Source organism: Pelophylax lessonae, assembly GCF_965119305.1.
Source record: "Pelophylax lessonae genome assembly, chromosome: 12".
Classification (NCBI taxonomy): Eukaryota; Metazoa; Chordata; class Amphibia; order Anura; family Ranidae; genus Pelophylax; species Pelophylax lessonae.
In genome coordinates, this window is record NC_138779.1 from 129,663,545 (window position 1) to 129,689,387 (window position 25,843).

The window sequence follows — 25,843 nt, forward strand, 5'->3', positions numbered from 1 at the left end:
GTATTTCTTCTAAAAGGTAAGTGATCCCGGGGACAGTTCAGAGGCTATCATTGCTGAAATGCACTGGCCCTGACTGTCCCGGGGTTATTTTTATCTAATTTTTTGTTTTCAGGCCGGAACTCCGCTTTAACATTTTTTAGTGACTGTGGTGTTGAAAGATGACCGTACGAAGGATTTTGAGCTGTTTGGGCATTCAAAGTGTTTCTTTAATATGCCAAGAAAAAAGCACTAAGCAGTTTTGTTAATGTTGAAAATAAAAACATAACCTTTCCTGACCACTGACTTTTAACTGATTTAAAGGCGAGAATTGGGGTAGATCAGTATTTTGACTTGATTTCTGACTTGACCAAAATAAATGACTTGACTTGAATTGCTTGACTTCTAGCAGGGACTCGACTTGACTTGCTTGCTTTTCGCCACAGTAACTTGGGACTTGCTTGAGACTTGAAGGTTAAGACTTGAGACTTGCTTGTGACTTGCACATGTGTGACTTACTCCCATGTCTGCTGATATACCACGGGGATTGTGATGTAAAAGGGACCTGTGAAGTGTTATAGTACAAACATGAGATCCGTATCTCTTTTTTTACATACTGTCACCAGAGCAGTACAGCATTGCCATATGACTCATATGCTCAGGGACACTGACTGGTTATAGTATGTAAAGAAAATTTCTCAGCAAAATAAAGCATGGAGAGCTGGATGGATGGGGGAGATTGCTTTGAATAATACAAATGAATTAAATAGCTTTTTTGGTTTGTGGTGCTCAGATGCATTGTAGTTCCACATTAAGGTCAATTGACCACTCACAACCAGAGGGTCAACATGTTTTATTATGGAGAGTGATGAAGGTTGGCTGGTTACATCCTATCAGGAAGGAGACACAGGAAGAATCCCGTTGGAGCTGGATCATATATTTTAAAGCTGAGGTTCGAATCGGCTGAGGTTTGAACAATGTATGGGCAGACTGATTGCACTCAAGTTGATCGATCAATCAACTTAGGTGAAACCAGCATGTTGGATTTTTCATGTCGGAAGCTATAGCCGCTAGCAATAATCACTATATTCCCCCTTGGGGGAGTGCAGGAAGCTGCCCCTGCAAGATGAACACCCAATAGCTCAGCGGAAGGGATTCCCCCATCAACAATGACTGTGCTGATAGGAAACTGAGCGATTATCTTTCCTGCAACCTTCTTATTCGAATAGGGGTGACATGTAATCTGATGAGTGTGGCTCATAAGAGGGTTGTCTGGAGTTCTCTTGGAACCTACAAGTATTGGATATCCTGGGAAGCACATTGTTTGGTGACAGCACACACACTGCAGATTTGCACAGGAAAACCTATATGTTTATACAGTATATGGACTGTGGTATATCACAAAGACACTTTACTAAGGGCACTTTTAATCATTTTTTTAATTATATGATGCACATGGTTTTATGAGTTTTGGCACAAATAATAGATACAAGTATTATTTTTGTAGCATCCTACAGGTAGGTGCTAGGTAAAGGTATAGTGGGCCTTGTCTGCCTAACAGCAGTGCTGTGATTTATTAGTCAGGGTGTCATGGTTTCCAGGTGTGCCTGCTGAAGGGGGAGTCTACCCACTGGCTCCGGTGAGAGGCTTCTCATAGGGCGGTGGAGGAAACCCAATCAGGGGACACATCCAGGCTTGTAATGACCCCAGAAGGCACATTATGCTGCAAAGGATTCTGGGAGTGGGTATAAATTTGGGGGTGGCACATGACACCAGAGACTCCAGAGTCCCAGGAGGGAGAGAACGGCTGTCTCCCCTCCTCTCTGAGGAGGAGGATCTCGGGGTGCTGCCTGAAGATCCAGAGAGTGCTGAGCTAAGCTGAGGGGATCCGGTGTGCCGAGAACCTGTAGAGAGTCAGAGGGGTCCAGTCCCAGGAAAGCCTACACAGGTCGTGAGTACTGAGGATTGTCCCTGGGGGTCTGCCTGAAGTTAGAGGGGACCACTCCGGAAGAGGTTTGGGGATCCAGTGCCAGCTAGTGGTGAAAGGGGGTACCTAGGTTGAGGACCTGAGGTGACAGAGGGGATACATAGTCAGTGGACCCTGAAGAGCTTAAAGTGTAAAGGGGGTGCCTGCGGTTTGGGCTCCGCAGTGCACAGTGTGAAGTGTGCCGGTTGAGAGTTGCAGCAGTACAGGAACTTACAAGGAGTTTCTCAGCCAGTGCAGTGCTGGAGGGAGCCATTCAGTGACTTTGAGCTATTGTAGTGTTACAAGTCAAGCAGTTTTACAGTCCTGGATCTTCTGGACTAAAGTTGAGCATCCAGCACAGTTTTCAGTAATACACATTGTTCAAGCGTCAGGAAGCGTTTGCTACCGTCGGCTGGCGTCAAGTCAGCGCTAATAGGCATTTTTGCCAGAAAAGTCCCACAATTGTATTTAGTTGAGCCTAAAGGAGTATCCCACTCATTCCCTTCTCCCATACCCTTAAATACAATAAAACAACAAAACAAAGATGCCGGAGTTGTCAATGTCTCAGTGCTCACACCCAGGGCCGCAGCTCACATGGGCTTGAGGGGTAACCGCTACCGATGGCAGACCCACATCAGGCCACAGGCCTGGAAAACCTGCTACATTTTATTTAGATATTTATTTATTTATTCATATATTTATGTATGTATGCTCATGGTTTATAATGCACATATGGTGGGGTAGTGTGTATATTTATTTATTCACTTTATTTATATGCTAATTTTGAGCTCTGCTGGTTTGTGAAATAATACTTTGCCATTTCTTTTTTTCTTCTTGGGATATAGAGTGGTGTTTACCATAAGCACAGAACCTTTCTGGGTATATTGCACTGGCCAGTTATTATGCACCAGTAAGAAAAATGTTTTCCGCATACAAGGTAATTATAGTGACTCAAACATGTCACACAGCAGATGCCATCAAGCATAGCAGTATGAAGAAGTCCACAGCAACACTACAGGCAGTTACTGTAATGCACAGGAAATCAAAGGTGCAAATGAATTCTTAGGGCTCCTTCACACAGGTGGCAGTAAAAACATGCTGTTGAGCTCAGGTATGCTACCCTCACCGACCCCCCCATTCAAATTCTAATTCAAATTCTAATAAAAACTTGGGTTGCAGAGTTGGACAGATAGCACCTGCAGCCCTAGTTGAAAAAAAAGGGAGGTATCAGTGGGGCTTCCTGAATGCCTGTCAGCCGATGCTTTACCACTCTCTAAATATTTGAATGTCTATTGCCTTGCCATACTTCTATTCTAATAGAGGGGGAGATTTACTAAAACTGGAGAACTCAGAATCTGGTGCAGCTGTGCATAGTAACTAATTAGCTTCTAACTTTAGCTTGTTCAATTAAGCCTTGACAATAAAACCTTGAAGCTGTTTGGTTACTATGCAAAGCTACTAAAAGCAAATAGGCTGTTTTAGGAAATTGGGAAGTTACATCTTGCAGGGGAATTTGCCCCACAGCTTAGTAAATGTGGTGAAGTTTCACTTTTCAAAGAATACCCAATCATGTACAAGGAAAATTAAAAAGTCAGCATATGTTCCCCTGATTCACTAAGCTCTGGGGGAAATTCCCATGCAAAGTAAACATTGGGACTTTATGCACTTTTATATGTATATGGACTATACACTGAGGTGGCAACCATTGAAATATTGGACACTTTTTCTTTGAATTACTTGTGCACTTTGTTGGTTTATGTTGGTATCACATTATCCATTTATCATCACCTATTCACCATAACACACCCAAGTATATGCACCAGGGTGTATAGTATTTACTGTACACCCGTTCAAGTGCACATCAATTTTGGAAACACATCACAGGTATATGGGGGACACTCATTATAGTGTCACACCTTTTCCTGATTTGTGACACCAGTGAATTTTAGCGCACCTGATTTCTTTTCTACACATTCTATCACCATTTGGTTCGAAGGTTGCAGCTATTCACATTACTGATCCTGCGCACTTATTTAATTTTATACACAAAGTAAACAGTCTATTTGCCTTTAACAAAACAACCCATTAGTGTCTAAAGCAGCCTTTGGGTCTTTTCACACGGGCGTTCCACCCAGCGGACTCTGCTTTGCTCAGCGGGGGATCGATCTGCTGATCCCCGGTGAGCAGACGGATGACAGGTCCATCTCCGCTCACTGTGCTAAGATGAACCTGTCAGAGCCCCACTCTCCTCTATGGGAAGATCGGATAAAAACGGACCGCCTGTTTGTTTTCATCCTATCCCATCTGATCCGCCAGACGGATGGAAAAATGGGATTTTTAACTTACTGTAAAATTAATTTCTCTGATGTTCATTGACGGACACAGCTCCTGTCATTCTTGACCATTGGGTTATGCTACCCCCTACAAGAGTAGGACACTAGGCAGAAAAAACTTCTGGCTGCACCCATGTGCAGTCCCAGGGATATACTCCCTCGTCCTGCTATAGTCACTCAGTTTTGTTACAAGTAGTGTCAGGAGAATTAAAACTCCACAGAGGGGTGAGTGCTATGTCCGTCAATGAACATCAGAGAAATGGATTTTACGGTAAGTCGAAAATCCCATTTTCTCTTTCGTTCATTGACAGACACAGTTCCTGTCATTCTTGACAATTGGGACATCCCAAAGCAGTGTCAAACATGAGGGGTGGGAAACAGCAAAAAAATTCCAAGGCTAAACAGTAGCCAATCAGGCAACAGGAGCTTAACCAAAACAAGGTGAAGCCCACCTGAAAAAAACAATATACCCTCAAAGAGGATCTGGTCCTCTTAACAGCAGCCTGCAAAACCTTGTGGCCAAAGGAAGCATCCGCAGATGCCAACACATCCACTTTATAAAACTTTGTAAAAGTGTGCACCGACGACCAGGTGGTCGCCTTGCAAATCTGCATCACTGACTGTAGGCCCAAAGACACTAAGCGCCCTAGTAGAGTGCACCTTGACAGGGAAAGGAGGAACCTGACCCCTGATGGAATAAGCCTGATCCACTGTCTGTCTGATCCATCTGGAAATGGTTGCAGAGGAAGTGGACAACCCTTTGCGAGGTCCATCTGTGAGCACAAATAGAGAGTCTGACTTCCTGAAAGACTCCGTAGCTGCCAGGTACACCCAAGTTGCCCAGACCACATCCAAGGCATTCAAGGCAATTTCCTTCAGATTTTTAGGCCTGGGACACAGAGAAGGCAACACAATGTCTTCATTCAAATGAAATTCAGAGCCCTCCTTAGGAAGGAATGATGGACAAGGGCGAAGCACTACCTTATCGTTGTGAATCACCAAGGTACGAACCAGGGAGTGTATGGCCAAATGTCGTTGGAAGAAGACCGCCAAAGCCGATACCTGGCTCTTGATGGTACTCAAGGCCAAATTCTATTCAAACCCCCCCCCCCCCATTGAAGGAAGGTTAGGATCCAAGCTAGGGAAAAGGAGTTAGGATGAACCCCAAGAGACCACACCATGCAATGTACGTCTCCAGGAAAGTCCACGGGCCTGGAAACCAGCGTAGACCTTCCCCCACCCCTGATACGGGTGAGGACGCACCTTCATGCAAAAGGAGCCTTGTCTGCGGGTCTGGAGAAGCCCGCTCTTCGTCTTACCAGACCAGGTTCGTTTGGATTCGCCAGAGGAGGCCCTGTCAGTCGACCCCGAGGGACGAAAAAAACTTCTCATGAGCTGTGAAGGAAGGTCCACGTCTACGACGAGGTTCCTTGCCCTTAGTAGCCTGCAGGAGAAAGGTACTCCTCCCCCCTGTCAGACCTTTAATGATGTCATCCAGGGTAGCTCCAAACAGACGATCTCCTTGAAAGGGAAGATCAGTGAAGGCCTTTTTAGAAGTCTGGTCCACAGACCAGCATTTGAGCCAAAAGACGCACCAAAACAGAGAGGCGAGCCATCAGGAGAGCAGGGTCCAAAGAGGCACCACAGATAAACTGCAGCCTCTGAACCGGCTGGTCCGCCAGCTCAGCAAAGGCAGGAGGGAGCTGTTCTCCCTCCAGGGCACGGCGTATGAGCTTAGCCCACTCGGTCAGAGTTTGCAACACTAGGGCAATGGTAAATACCGGCCTCATTGCCGAACCAGATAAGTGTAGCACCCTCCTAGGTAGGTGCTAGGTAAAACATATCTGTGACCCTGTTCTGCTTATCAGGAGGGTCTGATCTACTAGTTTAGCCTGTCACATGTTTCTAAGTGTGATTCACTGGGTCTGAGGGAGTGTCCCCACTGCAGCCAATGAGGGGCCTTGTTGGACTGTGGAGGAAACCTAGCCAGTGGCACACTCTGTTTTATGTCAGTTCCATTGGGAGGGCATTCCTGCAATGCATCCTGGGATTGGACATAAATAGGAGGGGAGCATGTGACAGGGTGTCTTTGGGCGGGAAGCCAGGTCCAAGGAAGGAGGGTGACGCTGTCTCTCCTCCTGTTGCTGACGAAGGTGGTCCAGGCAGTCGGCCTAGGGAACAGGGGATGAGCTGTGCTGTAGAGGATCCAGTGTGTGCTGACCAAGTGGAGCTGTGGGGCAGGATTCTTCTAGAAATCAGTATCGTGAGTACCTAAGCAACTGCCCAGGGGTCTGCCTAAGAGAGGGGGCCACTCCAAAAAGGTCAAGGGAATCCAAGAGCCAGCTAACCCGGAGTGTTACAGTAAAGGGGGTGCCAAGTTGTAAAATCCTGAAGATTAGGGGTTAAAGGGGGTGCCAGGAAGGGCCCTGAAGTTGCTCAGCAGTGCAAGTTACTATTAAAGTCAGCTACCTCAGAAAAGGAGTGCCTTAGGAAGCTAATAGGACTCTTTCACAGTCAAAGGTGAAATACAGTAAGTGGCCTAGCCATGACTAGCTCAAACAGCATTACCCAGCGTCAGTCAGCATTTTTTGTACAGTCCCTGCCTTTTTGTGCATAGTTCAGTTATTGGAGTATCCCACTCATCCCTTCTCCTATCCAAGTTACAAATAAAAACACAAAAACCAAAGAAACTGGACTGGTCTGAGGTAAAAACACTTGGAAACATGTCAGAATGGTCTACTGTTGCTAATGGTAACCCAGGGGAACCCACACACAGCAGCTCCCATGGGAGTAGTGCTACATAAGGTATACAATAATGCGGGCCACAGCCTCTGCCTTCCAGTCAGCTGGATCCTTAAAGACCGGGGACTCTTCAACCAGAATAATGGTGGCCTTGTTTAATCTGGAAACTGGAGGGTACACCACTGGTGTCACAGTCCACTTTTTAAGGAGGGACTCCTCATAGGGGTAACACCTAGTAAAATGCTTAGGAACCCCACGGGGATGCTTTGGTCATCCCCACTCTTTTGCGATAATTCTGTCGAAATAGGCAGGGAAAGGAAACACCTTTGCAGCTCTGGATGGCTTGTGAATGCCAAAGGGTACCTGCGCCTCCATCGCAACTTCAACTGCGTCCTCCATCTTCAGGGGCCCATGCACAGATACAATCAGTGCATCTACCAGTGCCTTTTTGTGCACGGTCGCAGACATGGAGGAATCATCCTCACTATCAGAGGATTCCAGGCGCGTGGTCGCAGACCCAGCAGGGTGACCCACGTCTGCGGTGGCAGAATCAGATTTGGGATCTGATGAGACAGATGAGGCAGGGGAAGGCGGGGGGCGCTTTTTGCTAGCCCTATGCCCGCAAGCTGCCTCCACAAGGGACACAAGGGACTCCATGACCGCCGTCAGTGCAGGGATGGTCAGGGCCCGGAGGGCCCCGCATCCTCAGAGAGGAGATCAGGTAGGGAAACGTACTCCAAAGACTACATGAATCACCAGGGGGACCCCACAAAAAATTGTAACACACTGCTAGGGGACAACCCCCACCTTGCTGGCAGCACCACCAAGTCGCCAAGCACAAGGCACAGAGCCATCCTCAGCAGAAACTGAGAGGACCCCCCCAGAGTCACCACCCGCCGACACAGGCACCTGCAATAACCAGGAGAATCTGCACTACACGTGCGACGGTCAGGAAGCTAAATGATCCAGGAGTCAGCACTAGGAGATAAGGAGGGGCTCCCACTGCCAAAATCGCCGCCCACGGGGCTCCACTGTCATGGCCGCCGCTATTTGCAATGCAAACCACAAAAAAATAGCCGCCGGACTACACAAACATGGCCGCCGTGTATAGGAATACACAAGGCTACAACAAAATGGAGGCTCCATGTGGTGCCACGAGGCCTACAAGGACCCAGAAATCGGGAGACCAGGCCTCAGGACAGATTCAGGCAGGACAGGGGGCCCTGGCAGGAGCCCCCACCAGGTACAACCCCCCTGCCAGTCGATCGTCCAGTCGCTGGCGGTGCACTCCCCCCACCCCCATTGCCAGTTAGCGCCCTGTCCCCAGGAAAGTGGTCAGACCACCTAAAAAAACAATACATCCCTAGCGTATGTGGAGGGGGGGGGCAGGATGAGGAACTTGGCAAGGGGGGATGCCTGTGGGAAGGAGGATAACCCGGGGGTCTGACTGTCCCAAGGAGGGGCCCACGTCCACCCCAAAACCCTCCAGGGGTAGAGGGGGGGACAGCTTCTCACCACACCAGGAACCAGGTGGGCACCACTCCAGACAGATCCTCCTTTCCATTGAATTGGGGTGATGTCGGCCAAGAAGAACGCTGCGACTCAGGCCGAGACCAGGTCGTATGCAAACTTGAGAGTCGTTTAACTCACAGGGCCAGCCCCCATCCAGTGGGGCTATGTCGTGGCCAACCTAGCTCAGAGCTGAGAACTACGCGGGCTTGCTGGGCAAACTGGGGTGACCACTGGATCTAGATTATCCAGCCCGTCACACAGTCTGGCAGTTGATTGTAGATCTCACTGGAAAAATCCAGAAGGAAAACATTTTAGGTCCTTACTCCTGACTAGGCAGAAAAAAAAACTGAGTGACTATAGCAGGAAGAGGGGGTTTACCCCCTGGGACTGCCCATGGGTGTAGCCAGAAGTTTTTTCTGCCTAGTGTCCTACTCCTGTGTGGGGGGGTCAGCATAACCCAATGGTCAAGAATGACAGGAGCTGTGTCCATCAATGAACGAACGAGAAATAGGGTTTACACTGAGCCCCGGTTCACACTACTGCGTGTGCGGGGTTCGCATGTAATGTCGGAGCGCACTGCTCCGACATGACATGCGATCAGCTGTGCGGTGCGAGTTTAGCCATACAGTTTGTATGGCTAAATTCGCATCGCACCCGCAGCAAACACGCACAGGAGGCATTTTTGCTGCCGCATCAGGATCGGATCGCACAGCGGTTCACACTTGTGCGATCCGATCCTGTGCGAACTGCACGATCGCACTGCGATATGCGATCAAACTGGGGGTGTCGTTAAGATTACATTGACACCCCCAGCGGATCGCATATGGCAGTGTGAACTGCCGGGGGTGCGTGTGCGATGCGGGAACAGGCTGCGAATTCGCAGCCTTCCCGCATCGCATCAGTGTGAACCGAGCCTGACTGTTATTTTTATCTTTTTGTATTAATAAATGTACATTTGTTTATGTGTTTTTGTTGGATTTTTTGGGGCACATTTAAATCCCCATTTCCAGGACTATCAGACCAGGGTTATACTGTACACTTTTGATTTCTCTGGGGACTGTGCCAGAATTGTATTGACAGAGATTCACTCTCCACCCAATTTGCACGACAGAAGAGAGCCCTTTGAAGGTAAACAACACAGGGCTCTGTACAGACTGCAGTGATGTGTCTGTTTTTTTCTCCCTACAAAGACGGAAGTAAAAACAGCACATTGCTTAGTAAAAACAACACATACTACACACAGTAAACATTGCTAGGCACCTACACAGTTAACCCTTTAATTGCCTCAAAATGTTAACCCCTTCCTAGCCAGTGCCATTAGTACAGTGTCAGTGTATCTTATTAGCACTGATCACCAGTGTTAATTTTGGCAGCAAATTTCGATTTAGTTTTAGTCATAGTCTTTTGACTAAAATGCCATTTTAGTTTTAGTCCTATTTTAGTCTTTTGACTTAAATGCTATTATAGTTTTAGTTGTATTTTAGTCATCTGAATTGTTTTAGTCACATTTTAGTCGACTAAAATCTCCAGTACATTTTAGTCAACTAAAATCTCATACATTTTAGTCAACTACAAATCGAATGGGTTTAGGTAAATTGTAATGCGATATTTAAACTTTTCTCTAGAATTTCCAAACTAATTATATACTCCTGGAGTAAAAATCAAATAATATGTTATTATTTATTGTATTCAGGTTTAAACATGGACTACAGACACAGATTTATGCTGGCCATACACGCACAGAATTTCGGCCGAAAATGGTCGTTTTAGGAAAGATTGTTCGAAAATCGGGCCGTTAGTGAACACAAGTTTACCGACGATTTTGATCGTGTGCCCGGCTAATGTCGATGGATCCATAGCGAAAACTTTTATCGTTTCTACGAAAGTTTTTATGTGTATGGTAAAATTGAAACGAAAATAGTTTTCTGACTCATATTGTGCATGTTATCAAACGATCATTATGATCATGAAAACGATTATGTAAAAGAGTTTATTCTGTAAGTTAGTGGCCAATTCGCTTTCGACCGAAGAATAATCGTTCAGCCTGCAAACGGCCGAAATTCTGTACGTGTATGACCAGCATTAGCCATTGTGATATATAACGTCTTTATAAATAAAACCAAGTTTCATAAACAAACAAAAATATCCCTTTTTTGACAAACAGAACTGCAACTTTAAAATACAAAAAAAAACTGTAAACTCTATTGGCTGTATTGTCATTGCTCATATTACCTGAATATATTATCAACATTAAATATTAAGAAAAAATCTAAGAAAAGCCTTTTTCTTACTTTTTTCTCTTTCAACAGCTTAGTAGATGCCCCTTACTTATGCTTATGGGTTAGTGCAATATATGTTTAAACTTTAATGTGCTATTTTTTACAGGCTCTGGATAGAATTGTGTTGTCGATTTAGAAATGGCCAGCAGAGTAGTGTAAATTTTTATGTCAATTTTCGGTTTAGTTTTAGTCATAGTCTTTTGACTAAAATGCCATTTTAGTTTTAGTCTTATTTTAGTAATCTGAATTGTTTTAGTTTTAATCATATTTTAATCTACTAAAATAGTGTTAATTTAGTCGACGAAAACATTTTAGTTAACAAAATGAACACTTCTGATTAGGGATAGACCGATATGGTTTTTCCAGGGCCGAGACCGATGTTTTGGTCACAAAGTATTGGTATCGGCCGATATTCTGCACATTCAATCACACATCCAATGCAGAGTGACCAGTGCCCCTATCCAATGCAGAGTGACCAGTGCCTCCATCAATGCAGAGTGACCAGTGCCCCGCTCCAATACAGAGTAACCAGTGCCTCCATCAATGCAGAGTGACCAGTGCCCCCATCCAATGCAGAGTGACCAGTGCCCCCATCCAATGCAGAGTAACCAGTGCCCCCATAAATGCAGAGTGACCAGTGCCCCCATCAATGCAGAGTGACCAGTGCCCTCATCCAATGCAGAGTGACCAGTGCCCCCATCCAAAGCAGAGTGACCAGTGCCCCTATCCAATGCAGAGTTACCAGTGCCCCCATCCAATGCAGAGTGACCAGTGCCCCCATCCAATGCAGAGTGACCAGTGCCCCCATCAATGCAGAGTGACCAGTGCCCTCATCCAATGCAGAGTGACCAGTGCCCCCATCCAATGCAGAGTGACCAGTGCCCTCATCCAATGCAGAGTGACCAGTGCCCCCATCCAAAGCAGAGTGACCAGTGCCCCCATCCAAAGCAGAGTGACCAGTGCCCCTATCCAATGCAGAGTTACCAGTGCCCCCATCCAATGCAGAGTGACCAGTGCCCCCATCCAATGCAGAGTGACCAGTGCCCCCATCAATGCAGAGTGACCAGTGCCCTCATCCAATGCAGAGTGACCAGTGCCCCCATCCAATGCAGAGTGACCAGTGCCCTCATCCAATGCAGAGTGACCAGTGCCCCCATCCAAAGCAGAGTGACCAGTGCCCCCATCCAATGCAGAGTGACCAGTGCCCCCATCCAATGCAGATTAACCAGTGCCCACATCCAATGCAGAGTGACCAGTGCATGGGGATTAGAGTGCCGCCTGATTACACAGAGCAGGGTTCTTCTGCTTACACGGTGCTGTCATACGAAGTCCCGCCTCCTGGACCGGCTCCTATGATAGACGTCACCAGTGTGCTGTCCAGGAGGCGGGACTTCGTATGACAGTGCCCGCACCGGGTAAGCAGAAGAACCCTGCGCTGTGTAGTCAGGCCGCGCTCTAATCCCCATCCCCCCTCCCCTCCGGAGGCAGCCCAATAGGCTCTACCTTAAGAAAATATCGGTCATATCAGACAAGTTTGTGGCCGGTACCGACACTTTTAAAAAAGTGAATATCGGCCTCCGATTATCGAAGAAACCAATAATCGGTCGATCCCTACTGCTGATCACTTTATTAGTGTCACTGGTGATGTCATTCAGTTCCCACAAATTGTCAGTTAGTGTCAGATTTCCCATTGCACAATCATAGTCCCACTATAGTAGCATAACATAAATAAATAAATAAATAAATAAATAAATAAAAAAATCTAGAATATATACCATCGTTTGTAGACGCTATAACGTTCGTGCAAACCAATCAATATACACTTATTGGGATTTTTTTTTACCAAAGACATGTACCAGAGTACATTTTGCCTAAGTTTATAAAGAAATTTTGATTTTCAGTTGGTTTTTTATTGGATATGTTTTATAGCAGAAAGTAAAACATTTTGTATTTTTTTTTAAAAAACTTGTTGATCTTTTTTAGTTATATAATAACAAAAAAAGAAAAAAAAAACAGAGGGAGATTAAGTACCACCAAAAGAAAGCTCAATTTGTGTAAAAAATTTTTTTATAAATGTAATTTGGGTACTGAGCAATTGCCAGTTAAAGTAGTGCAGAGCTAAATAGCAAAAAATGGCCTGGTCATGAAGGGGGTAAAAGCTTCCAAAGCTGAAGTAGTTAAAAGTGGCAGTCATCACTCCCATTAGGATCTGTGTATAACATTCCCAAACAGGAGCTGAAGGGAGCTTTTAAAGCTTTAACAAAGCTTGCTGAAAGCTCTGGAAATGACTTGTAAAAGCTTACTGTTCACACTGCACTTATACAGGATGAAGCCCATGTTAAAGTCCTTAATTGGTATTCATTTTGTCATTCACTGGCTACAGGGGCTACAACATGCACTAACTAAAAATTATGGCCTGCTTTCACTTTACTTACTGACTGGTGCTACGCAATATTACATTTTTTTTTTTTTTTAGGTGCAAGGTCAGCTTTTAGGCTTGGTTTACACTTATGCAGTTTGCTTAGAATCTGTTTCAGCAGTCCTTTTTGCAGTGCCTTTTGCATTTTTGCACATGTGATTTTACTGCAATTTTGCCGCAATTTGTGTTTTGCATTCTATATTTATTATTTTTTGGGGGGCCAATTTGTTGTTGGGTAGATAAAAAACGCAGATTGCAGTAAAATTGCTGGAAAAGCCCCCTGCCCGCAAACCCCCACAACCACCGCCCAGGGTTGTCCATTGAAGTCTAATGAAGCAAAAAGTGCTTTGCGTTTAAAAAAATCCTTGACCCTTTCCAAAACGGCAGCGGCTAAAAAAAAGATGTGAACATGTTCCATAGGAAAAAATATTAAATAAACTGTAGTGTGTTTCTGCAAAAAGCACCAAAAATGCATAGGTGTGAACCAGGCCTAAGGTTCTAGGTTTTACGCATATTCAACATCCTGCTGTTTCTCTAGCATGTAACTAGGATGTCTCTGGAATAAGTGTTCCTATATCACATGTAACACATAGCCGCCAATTGTCCCGTTTTTGCCGGGACAATCTCAGCAAATAGGGCTCTGTCCCGGGTAATTTTCTCTGCCGGGACTTGTCCCGGCCAGTCGCGTAGCGTGTGTGTGTGTGTGTGGGGGGGGGGGGGGCGTCAGACCTTTAATAAATTTCCTAACTGTGTCACACTCGCATCTTCCGGCTCAGCGATGGCCCACCTGCCCCGCCCTGTGATTGGATGAACATGGCGGGGCTGGCGTGCGCCTGTCCAGTTTTGCAGCGTGGGGTGGGAGCCCTGGCGCATCGTGGGGTGGGAGCCACCCTGCTCTCTCTTCTCTCCTCTCTCCCCACCCTGACACACTGCTCTCTCCCCACCCTGACACACTGCTCTCTCCTCTCTCCCCACCCTGACACACTGCTCTCTCCTCTCTCCCCACCCTGACACACTGCTCTCTCCTCTCTCCCCACCCTGAAACACTGCTCTCTCCTCTCTCCCCACCCTGACACGCTACTCTCTCGTCTCTCCCCACCCTGATACGCTGCTCTCTCCTCTATCCCCACCCTGACACGCTGCTCTCTCCTCTCTCCCCACCCTGACACACTGCTCTCTCCTCTCTCCCTACCCTGACACACTGCTCTCTCCTCTCTCCCCACCCTGACACACTGCTCTCTCCTCTCTCCCCACCCTGACACGCTGCTCTCTCCTATCTCCCCACCCTGACACACTGCTCTCTCCTCTCTCCCCACCCTGACACACTGCTCTCTCCTCTCTCCCCACCCTGACACGCTGCTCTCTCCTCTCTCCCCACCCTGACACACTGCTCTCTCCTCTCTCCCCACCCTGACACACTGCTCTCTCCCCACCCTGACACACTGCTCTCTCCTCTCTCCCCACCCTGACACGCTACTCTCTCCTCTCTCCCCACCCTGACACACTGCTCTCTCCTCTCTCCCCACCCTGACACGCTGCTCTCTCCTCTCTCCCCACCCTGACACACTGCTCTCTCCTCTCTCCCCACCCTGACACACTGCTCTCTCCTCTCTCCCCACCCTGACACACTGCTCTATCCTCTCTCCTCACCCTGACACACTGCTCTCTCCTCTCTCCCCACCCTGACACACTGCTCTCTCCTCTCTCCCCACCCTGACACGCTGCTCTCTCCTCTCTCCCCACCCTGACACGCTGCTCTCTCCTCTCTCCCCACCCTGACACACTGCTCTCTCCTCTCTCCCCACCCTGACACACTGCTCTCTCCTCTCTCCCCACCCTGACACGCTGCTCTCTCCTCTCTCCCCACCCTGACACACTGCTCTCTCCTCTCTCCCCACCCTGACACACTGCTCTCTCCTCTCTCCCCACCCTGACACGCTGCTCTCTCCTCCTCCCTGACACTATGAGTGATGCAAGTATAGGGGGGAGTATGGAGAATGCATTGAGTGTGCTGCGAATATAGGAAAATAGGGACATTTTAAAGTTCTTTTTATTTATTTATGGAGGGGGGGGGGCGCAAGTAGCTGGTCTTGCCTAGGGTGCAGAATAGTCTAGCACCGGCCCTGTGTGTAGGGAAGGAAGAGTGGAATTCTGATGCCTCAATGCTACTTCTGACAGGTAGAAGAAAACATTCTTTATTGGAAGGAGGGATCTGAGAATCAGGACAGGTGAGAACATTTGCATAAATTGCTGCGATTTCCTGTTTCTTTGGCAGGCATGCGGGATTATCAAAGTCTACTCAACGTTTAAATCATAAAAAAAAAAAACTTTGTAATGAAATCAAAGTTTCCAAAAGATGGCCAAGTCCTTCTCTCTCCATTTAAAAATGAATATTAACCAATTTATAATTTTGTTAACGAGAAACACATTGTTCTGTATTCAGCACTACAAAAGTATAATAGGTCAATTCAAAGTGGATTAGTGTGTCAAGTGCATTACAAAACAACAAGTTTTTTTTTCCTGATTTTTTTTAAGCAAACTTTGCATGAAAATGAGAGGTCAGCTTATCTTGTAACCCCAACTCCATGAAAAAAAAAGTGCTCAATAAAATTTAAAGCAGAACTATACTGCATCTGAGCACCACAAACCAAAAACGCTATTTCATTTATTTTTATTGTTTGAAGCAAACTCCCTCATCCATCTATGTCTCCATGCTTAATTTTCCTGAAAAATCACTTTGAAAACCACCTCCCTAGCATTTCTGGCCACAGCCATCTTGAGTAAGGGCAGATGATTACTGTAGCATTTACTTACTTGAATCCATCTGCCCTTGGCTCAGGCACGCAGGCAGGAGAGTGTGCTTGTTATATTATAATACAGGATTTAAATTGTGTCAACAGTTTGCACCAACAGTTTGTGCTATATTGGAGGGGCTGAGAAAGCCTCCTGAAGACTCCTGGGATGTTTGACATAATTTTGGTCTAGGCCAGAAAGCAGGAAATAACTGAAGAAATGTTGGGAAAAAAAAGGTTTAAAATAAATATAATACACCTTCTCATCTATTTAATAATGATAGCAGCAGAGGAATTAAAAATAGTCAATGCTGAATGAAGACGTCAATTTGCTGACGAAACACGTCAAGTTGGTACGCACGCCGCTGCGCCCAACCCCGCTGGTGAACCGCACGCCGCGATCCCACTTCCGGGTACGGCGCGGTCACACACACACACGGCAATATGCCGCGAGGCTGAACAGTGTTTGCAAAGGGGTAAGAGCGGCTTCTTTTTTCACAGCAGAGACTGTATTTTGCTTGAAGTTTAACCACTATTTTGGAGTGTTTTCCCTCACAAAGAGTGTACGTTTTATGGTTTTTTGGCTCATGTAGTTTTTAAGCTTGGAGTGTTTTTAAAGCTTGGAGTGCTTTTTAACCATGTTTTAAATAAAGGAGTTGTTTTAACACTCTGCACTATGAGGAGCACTTTGCTTTTATTTTATATTGAGCCACAAATTACACTCTAAAGAGAGAGTTCCCATCTCACCGTGGACCGTGAGTGATATCCGGCAGACCCTTGAGGCACGGAGGAACCGGGACACAACAAACATTAAGCACAGTTTGATTCCCACTGGCGTATGCCACTAGGAATCTACAATATCTGGTAAGTGAGTTTTCTTACCACAAATACCACAGCAAGGTGACCGGTGAAGGGTTACAACATTGAGATTGGAGCACAAAATATTATAAGAAGGACTTTTGCACCACGGCACTTTTCTCTATCTATATGCTCTTGTGGAAACAATAGCCCACGTGTAATACAAAGGACTGTTTGATATATACTGCCAAAGTTTTATGCCATATGAATGTAAAAGTTTTATGCATCTTGTATGATATATGATTTTAGCCAGTTTTTTTATGTACAGTATATGCATTTTTTCTAAGTTCACTATATGCACTTTGTTTTGGAAGAAATAAATAAGGAGCATAATAGATACAGGGGTCATTCCCAGTATCCATATATACTAGGGGGATAGCGCAGTTACACACATACCAATGCTGAATGAGGGTCTTTTGTTCGAATTCAACTTCTTTTTTATAAAGTCATTTTGTGATAGGCCAGGTGGGAGCACTGTTATCCTGGGTGGAAGTTTTTAAAGCAAAGGCACTCGTTCTTGGCTGCGCCTCACCGGCGCCCATTGCCACACTGCAGAGAAGGATCCCTGGAGACCAAGAGTGAAGACACATTCACAGACATGGAGGTAGGTAGGAAAATAATGGAGAAACAGGGGCAAATAGGAGGAAGGGATTTTTTTGGTACAGTACCCGGACAGATAGTCACACCTACTCAGACTTGTATAAAGTACTCGAAATTTCTACTTGAGTAAAAGTACAAGTGCTCGATCAAAAAATTACTTGAGTAGAAGTGGAAGTGCTCGCAGAAAAAGTTACTTAAGTAGAAGTACTAAAGTATTCAACATTTTTTTTACTTAAGTATTGCAAGTAGTTTTTTCAAAAAATTTGCTACTTAAGTACTAAAAGTAAAAAGTACCAGTAGTTTTGAAAAAACATTTCTACTCAAGTACTGAAAGTAGAAGTACAAGTACTGTGTTATGTAGTTATTAAAGAAATAAGTCAAAAGTTTGAACATCATATTGTTTTTATTATTTCAAATGATTTATTTAAATGATTAACCTGTGTTTGTTAGTAGTTTCTTGATGCACTTTAAGTGCTGTAGCACCATTTATTTGTTTGTTTCATATTTTCTTTTTATTGGAAAGATTTGGTATAGCAGCTTTTATTATACACAGCCTTTATTTTCGTATGCGCTGATTTACAAATGACATTATACACATTTTTTTGAGCTTTATGCAACCTACCATCTACTGTTCTGGCAGTGGTAATTTTTTTAAAAGTAACGAGTAACTATGCAGCACAAAAAAAAAATACTTGAGTAGAAGTATCGAAATCATCGAAAAAATGTAGTGAAGTAAAAGTAGAAGTAGGAGAAAAAAATTCTACTCTAGGAAAGTACAGATACCGCATTTCGGTACTTAAGTACAGTACTTAAGTAGTTCTACTTCGTTACTATACATCTCTGCACCTACTAATGTATATAAGAATATCAAATAAATCAAAACAATTAATCATGCATAAAAAAGATCCAAGATATTATATTTTGATGTATTTGATGATTTTTTCTTTGTGTTAAATTTTTATTTTACTCTGTATACAATAAAAATGTTGATATTCTTATATACATTAGTAGGTCTGACTATCTGTCCAAGTACTGTACCATAAAAATCCCTTCCTCCTATTTGCCAACGTTTCTCCATTTTTTTTTCCTATACATAATTGGGATGTAGGTACTTCCTCATTTAATTCATTTTTATATAATATAGCCTGTAGCTTCGTCTATTAGTTATGAAAGTAGGTAGGATGAAAGCAACAATCTTATGTGCAAACCCTGCTCAGGTGTGACCATAGAAAAAATGTAATATGTAAATATAAATAAAGTGCAAGGTGTAAATAAGACAGTATGATAAAACCTAATGATACCAGATAGAATAATTAGGTTTTATCGTGCTTATTTACACCTTGCACTTTATTTATATTTCCATATTACATTTTTTGTATGGTCACACCTGAGCATATTTCACACTTTAGAATTGCAGGGAATTGTGATGAGAGTTTTAAACTTAAGGCAGAAGTAGTGCAGCTGAATGGGAGAATTATTCCAACTCTGCTACTTTGGCCTTAAGTTTGAAATTCCCTTTTCAATTTCCTGTAATTCTCTCTTTATTGAGTAGACCCTATAATCTGATAAGTAGGCGGAGATTAATTATGTGGAGTGGGCGGAGCTTCACTGACGTGGGTGTGGTAAGTAATTGATAGCTGTGCTGCTAAGTGTCCCTGGAAATTTTTTTCAAATGTTGGCAACTATGGTAACAACACATCTGGCTTTCTTATGGATTTGTGATAGGTTGTTCTTGTGGTCTGTGAATGTTGAAACCAATATCCACACAGTAAAAAGTTATGTATCCCAGAAATCATTTTCAAATTAGAACACACCAATTCCAATAGATATTACTAAATAACAAACTGCCGACACCAGAACCTTTAAACTCTTAAAGGCTCAAATAATGCAATCTTGATGGCAAAGTCATATCTTCTAAATCTCCACTCTTAATCTGTTATAAAAGAACAACTTTAGCTGTCAGGAATAGGTATGTGTGCTGTTATTTCCTTGTATTCTCTTCCTGCCAGAAATGACAGCTTGTTTTAAGTCTTTTACTCAGCTGAGACCAGAGATAGGATGGTTATAGTCTGACACTCCATCTAAGACCAGAGATAGGATGGTTATAGACTGACACTCCATCTAAGACCAGAGATAGGATGGTTATAGTCTGACACTCCATCTAAGACCAGAGATAGGATGGTTATAGACTGACACTCCATCTAAGACCAGATATAGGATGGTTATAGTCTGACACTCCATCTAAGACCAGATATAGGATGGTTATAGTCTGACACTCCATCTAAGACCAGATATAGGATGGTTATAGTCTGACACTCCATCTAAGACCAGATATAGGATGGTTATAGACTGACACTCCATCTAAGACCAGAGATAGGATGGTTATAGTCTGACACTCCATCTAAGACCAGATATAGGATGGTTATAGACTGACACTCCATCTAAGACCAGATATAGGATGGTTATAGTCTGACACTCCATCTAAGACCAGAGATAGGATGGTTATAGTCTGACACTCCATCTAAGACCAGAGATAGGATGGTTATAGACTGACACTCCATCTAAGACCAGATATAAGATGGTTATAGTCTGACACTCCATCTAAGACCAGAGATAGGATGGTTATAGTCTGACACTCCATCTAAGACCAGAGATAGGATGGTTATAGACTGACACTCCATCTAAGACCAGATATAGGATGGTTATAGTCTGACACTCCATCTAAGACCAGAGATAGGATGGTTATAGTCTGACACTCCATCTAAGACCAGAGATAGGATGGTTATAGTCTGACACTCCATCTAAGACCAGAGATAGGATGGTTATAGACTGACACTCCATCTAAGACCAGAGATAGGATGGTTATAGTCTGACACTCCATCTAAGACCAGAGATAGGATGGTTATAGTCTGACACTCCATCTAAGACCAGAGATAGGATGGTTATAGTCTGACACTCCATCTAAGACCAGAGATAGGATGGTTATAGACTGACACTCCATCTAAGACCAGAGATAGGATGGTTATAGTCTGACACTCCATCTAAGACCAGAGATAGGATGGTTATAGTCTGACACTCCATCTATGACCAGAGATAGGATGGGTATAAACTTACACTCCATCTAAGACCAGAGATAGGATGGGTATAAACTGACACTCCATCTAAGACCAGAGATAGGATGGGTATAAACTGACACTCCATCTAAGACCAGAGATAGGATGGTTATAGACTGACACTCCATCTAAGGCCGGCCATACATGGAGCAAATTTCTTTCCTGCAACTACGGGGGGGGGGGGGGGAGCCATCGGGGGTGATTATAGTGGTCATAGCAGCTCCTAGCTATAATCGCAAGATAATCCGGCAGGCTGGTTGTACCCAAGTTGATCGATCAATCAACTTGGTACATTCAGCCTGAGCATTAACGGTTCAAATCTCGGTCGGTTCCTGCTGAACCAGTCGAGATACGTTTATTACAGATGTTCCCTGAGACTGGTTCTATTCAAAGATAATGTAGTGGAATGAGGAATTCAGCTTTTTCCACCAGTAAATGACTCTCTGCACTCTCTTGTGTTTTTTTTCCCTTACAGAAATACACTATGTAGCACTGCCCCCTAGAGGACTGCTGAAGAATGACACTTTTGGATTTCCCTGGGTTACCCGTAGCAACTGCTTGCAGAAATCAAAATACTTTAAGTTCTTGACTCAGTCAATGATCAGTCTAGGAGTTGTTGTTTTTGTTGTTTTATTTATATTGGGATAGGAGAAGGGATGAGTGGGATACTCCAACTGTTAACTATTCACACTTCAGAGGACTTCTAACTTGAGAATGCGGCAAGGCGCCTACTTCATCCTGCCACTTGAATGAAGATGAGGTAAGTGTTCCTATTTGTGTTTCTCTTCAGGGTACTCCCCCAGTACCCCCTTTCTCTGTGCTAGCTGACACCTGTCCACTGACTCTACACTCCGGAGTGGTCCCCTTCCTGGGCAGACCCCTGGGCAAGATCCTCTGTACTTACAATACTGTCTTTCCAGAGTCTCGCAGTTCCCCAACTCCTCCAGTCAGCTCTCCTGGACCACTGGGTGCAGCCTCACTCCAATGGCTCACCAGGCCGACTGCCTGTGACCATCACCAATTGCAGCAGAAGAGGAGGCAGCCACCACCCTCCTTTTGGGACTTTGCTTCCCACCAAAAGACCCCTACCTCATGTGCCTGTGGCTTTTTATACCCTGCCCCATAATGCACCGAGACCAACTGTCTGTGCCAATCCCTGGGGCAGAACAAAAGCCTGTGTGTCATTGGTTAGGTTTCTTCCAGCATCCTATGTGCCTCACCATTGGATCAGCTGGGGACACTCCTTAAGACCAGATGAATCACACTCTGGGCACACTGAGCAGACCTGACTAACAGATCCTGCTTTCTATTAAGCAGAGAACAAAAGAGATCTTGCCTGCTGCTCCTCTGATAGGCAGACAGAGCCAAAACTATATTCTCTACCGAGCACCTGATTAGGAGGGTGCTACAGTATATTACCAAAAGTATTGGGACACCTGCCTTTACACCCACATGAACTTTAATGGCATCCTAGTCTTAGTCCGTAGGGTTCAATATTGAGTTGGCCCACCCTTTTCAGCTATAACAGCTTCAACTCTTCTGGGAAGGCTGTCCACAAGGTTTAGGATTGTGTCTATGGGAATATTTGACCTGTCTTCTAGAAGCACATTTGTAAAGTCAGACACTGATGTTGAACAAGAAGGCCTGGCTCGCAGTCTGCGCTCTAACTCATCCCAAAGGTGTTCTATCGGGTTGAGGTTATTACTCTGTGCAGGCCAGTCAAGTTCCTCCATCCCAAACTTGCTTATCCATGTCTTCATGGACCTTGCTTTGTGCACTGGTCCAAATAATTTGGTGGAGGGGGGATTATGGTGTGGGGTTGATTTTCGGGCCTTGGGCTTGGCCCCTTAGCTCTAGTAAAGGGAAGTGAAGGGAACTCTTAAAGTGTCAGCATACTAAGACATTTTGGACAGTTTCATGCTCACAGTTTTGTGGGAACAGTTTGGGGATGGCCGCTTCCTGTTCCAAAATGACTGCGCACCAGTGCACAAAGCAAGGTAAAAACTAGGCAAAAACTTTTAATAATTTTTGAAGGGCTGGGAGGTTTTTTTTTCTGTCTGTGTCTCCAGTGGAGATATTTACCCCTCTATTATAATGATAAGCATTGTCACCTAGAAAGTAAGGGAAAATCCATCATTTTAAAGGTGTCACCAGAGCAAGAGGTAAGTGGAAATCTTCCAATAAGGACATCTTTTCCAGGTACGGCTGTTCAGGAGGGGAATTCTCCACACTTTGGGAGATTACCTCTGACTTCCTCTTACAGCTCTGAGACTGGAAATAATGAAAAATGTCTCCCATAGTACACAGCCAGCAATAACCTGGCAGGGGGTTTAAGGTTATAATAATTCGGAGTCAAAATAGTAAAGATGGTTTTATTTTCCAAATGACACAGACAGCATTTTACAGTGTAGAAAAAATGAAAAGTGGTTCTCTGACAATGTCATCATGTCAAGAACTTTATTGCACAGACAACAACAATAACAGTTACTGTAATTTACTAACGCGTTTCATCCTACCAGGTCTAATCACAGAAACTTCTGTCTAGGATTAAAGTGGGAGTAAACTCCCTTGGTTGATTTTTACCTATAGGTAAGCCTATATTAAGGCTTACCTATAGGTACAGTAAATAGCTCCTAAATGTGCACTGTTTAGGAGACATTTACTTGCAAAGCCACCAGCGACATCACCGAAACATTCGCTCTGAAGGAATGGCATACCTGTGTCAGGAACAGCAGCTCCCACTCGCAGTGACGTCATTGGGGCTTGTCCAATCAAAGGACCACAGCCCGCCAACCTAGAAGGAAGACTGGGTGAAGATGGGTGACGCCGCTGGAAGGCTTTGTTTTACCACTTAAGGACCAGGCCTATTTCTGACACTTGCTTACAAGTTAAAATCAGTATTTTTTTACTAGAAAATTACTTAGAACCCCCAAACATTATACATATATATATATATATATATATATTTTAGCAAAGACTCGGGAGAATAAAATGACAGTCGTTGCAATGTTTTTTGTCATGCGGTATTTGCACAGCGGTCTTTCAAACGCAATTTTTGGGAAAAAATACATTTCACTGCATTTTAAAAAAAAAACTAAACAATAAAAGTTAGCCCAATTTTTTTCTATAATGTGAAGCATAATGCTAAGCCGAGTAAATAGATATCCAACATGTCATGCTTCAAAATTGCACACGCTCTTGGAATGGCGACAAACCTTGGTACTTAAAAATCTCCATAGGCGATGCTTTAAAAACTTCTACAGGTTACAAGTTTAGAGTTACAGAAGAGGTCTAGGGCTAGAATTATTGCTCTTGCTCTAATGATCGTGGCAATAACTCACATGTGTGGTTTGAACACAGTGTACATATATGGGCGCGACTTGCGTATGCGTTCGCTGTGGCACGCAAGCTTTAAATTTGTTTTTTTCTTATTTATTGTACCTTTTATTTATTTTTACACTGTCCCTTTAAAAAAAAAATGTTTTCAATCATTTTTATTCCTATTACAAGGAATGTAAACATCCCTTGTAATAGAAATAAGCAGGACAGGACCTCTTTAATATGAGATCTGGGCTCAAAAAGACCTCAGATCTCACATCTACACTAAAAAGCAAACAAAAAAAAAAAAATCATCATGGAAAAAAAAATGGCCTTTGGGAGGAAGCGACATATGACGTTGCTCCGGTCCTCCAAGGCCATAGAGTTGAGTGGGGGCCAGCTTGCCAGTTAAGTGGGGGCCAGCTGGGAAAATGACCAGGAAGTGGCAGGGGCAACTCTCCTGCCGCCCATAAAAGTGATACCGCAGCGAATCCGCCACTGGGACCACTTTTATGAGAAAGAGGACCGCCCGCCCAGTAAGAAAATACCAGGGTTATGGTAGCTATCTCCTGCCTTAACCTCGGTATTTAATGTCAAAGAAGCAATGTTTAACAGTAGTGGGCGGTCCGTAAGTGGTTAAGGTAAGTTTCACACAATGTGCTAGTATGTGATGCAGGGTTTTTTTTTTTTCCATTTTAAAAAGCTGGCGGTTTGCTACCGGAGGGGTAAAATGCATCATAGAGTGTGGTCTCTAGTGGCGCTTTTCCACTGCATGGAACCGAACGGTTCGGCTCGCTTTTGTGCTTTACCACTGCTGGTACCGCATGTATGGTGTAGGAACGGTTCGGTACGGTACGGCGGCGCTTTTTCACTGCATGGAACCGAACGGTACGGCTCTCAAAAACAGTACCACCTCGATTGTGGTTCCAAGAGGTACCATACCCGGTACCATATCCCACAATCCTTTGCATGCAGTCACTACTAGCCACTGATTGGTCAGAGAATCCCACCCACCCCGTTGTTATCCCACCCACTTAACTTTAGTACTACTTTAGTGGAAAAGCAAACCGTACCGTACCAAACCGTTCCAACACCGTACCATGCGGTACCAGCAGTGGAAAAGCAAACTGGGCCAAGCAGGGCCGAGCCGGTACTTGCAGTGGAAAAGTGCCATAGGTGAGGATGATTGCTGTGGTTGTCTGGAAATAAAGTTGTTGATACAATGAGTGTGTCTGTTCATCTTTGGAGCACAGACGGCTCCCATTTGGCCCAGCATACAATTTTCAGGAGACGTCAGGAACTGCTTTGGTGTGTTGGATGATACTTGCTTTCTCAAATATTGAGCATTCTACAGTGGCGTATCATTACTACACTAATGGTACTTTTCCACTGCAAGTACCGGCTCCTACTGGCTCGGCTCTACTCGGCCCTGCTTGGCCCGGTTTGCTTTTCTACTGCTGGTACCGCATGGTACGGTGTTGGAACGGTTCGGTACGGTAGGGTATAGGTTTGCTTTTCCCCTAAAGTAGTACTAAAGTTAAGTGGGTGGGATAACAACGGGGTGGGTGGGATTCTCTGACCAATCAGTGGCTAGTAGTGACTGCATGCAAAGGATTGTGGGATATGGTACCAGTTTGGTACCTGTTGGAACCACAATCGAGTAGGTACTGTTTTTTCAGAGCCGTACTGTACCGTTCGGTTCCATGCAGTGGAAAAGCAAACCTATACCGTACCGTACCGAACCGTTCCGACCCTATACCATGCGGTACCAGCAGTGAAAAAGCACAAAAGCGCGCCGAACCGTTACGGTTCCATGCAGTGGAAAAGCGCCATAATGGAACTTAATGGAGCTGCCACATGTAAAGCTGAACTCCAGGTAGACATAATTGTCCCCAAATAATGTAGCTCTGTATTTTTAAACAAAAGAAAAAATGA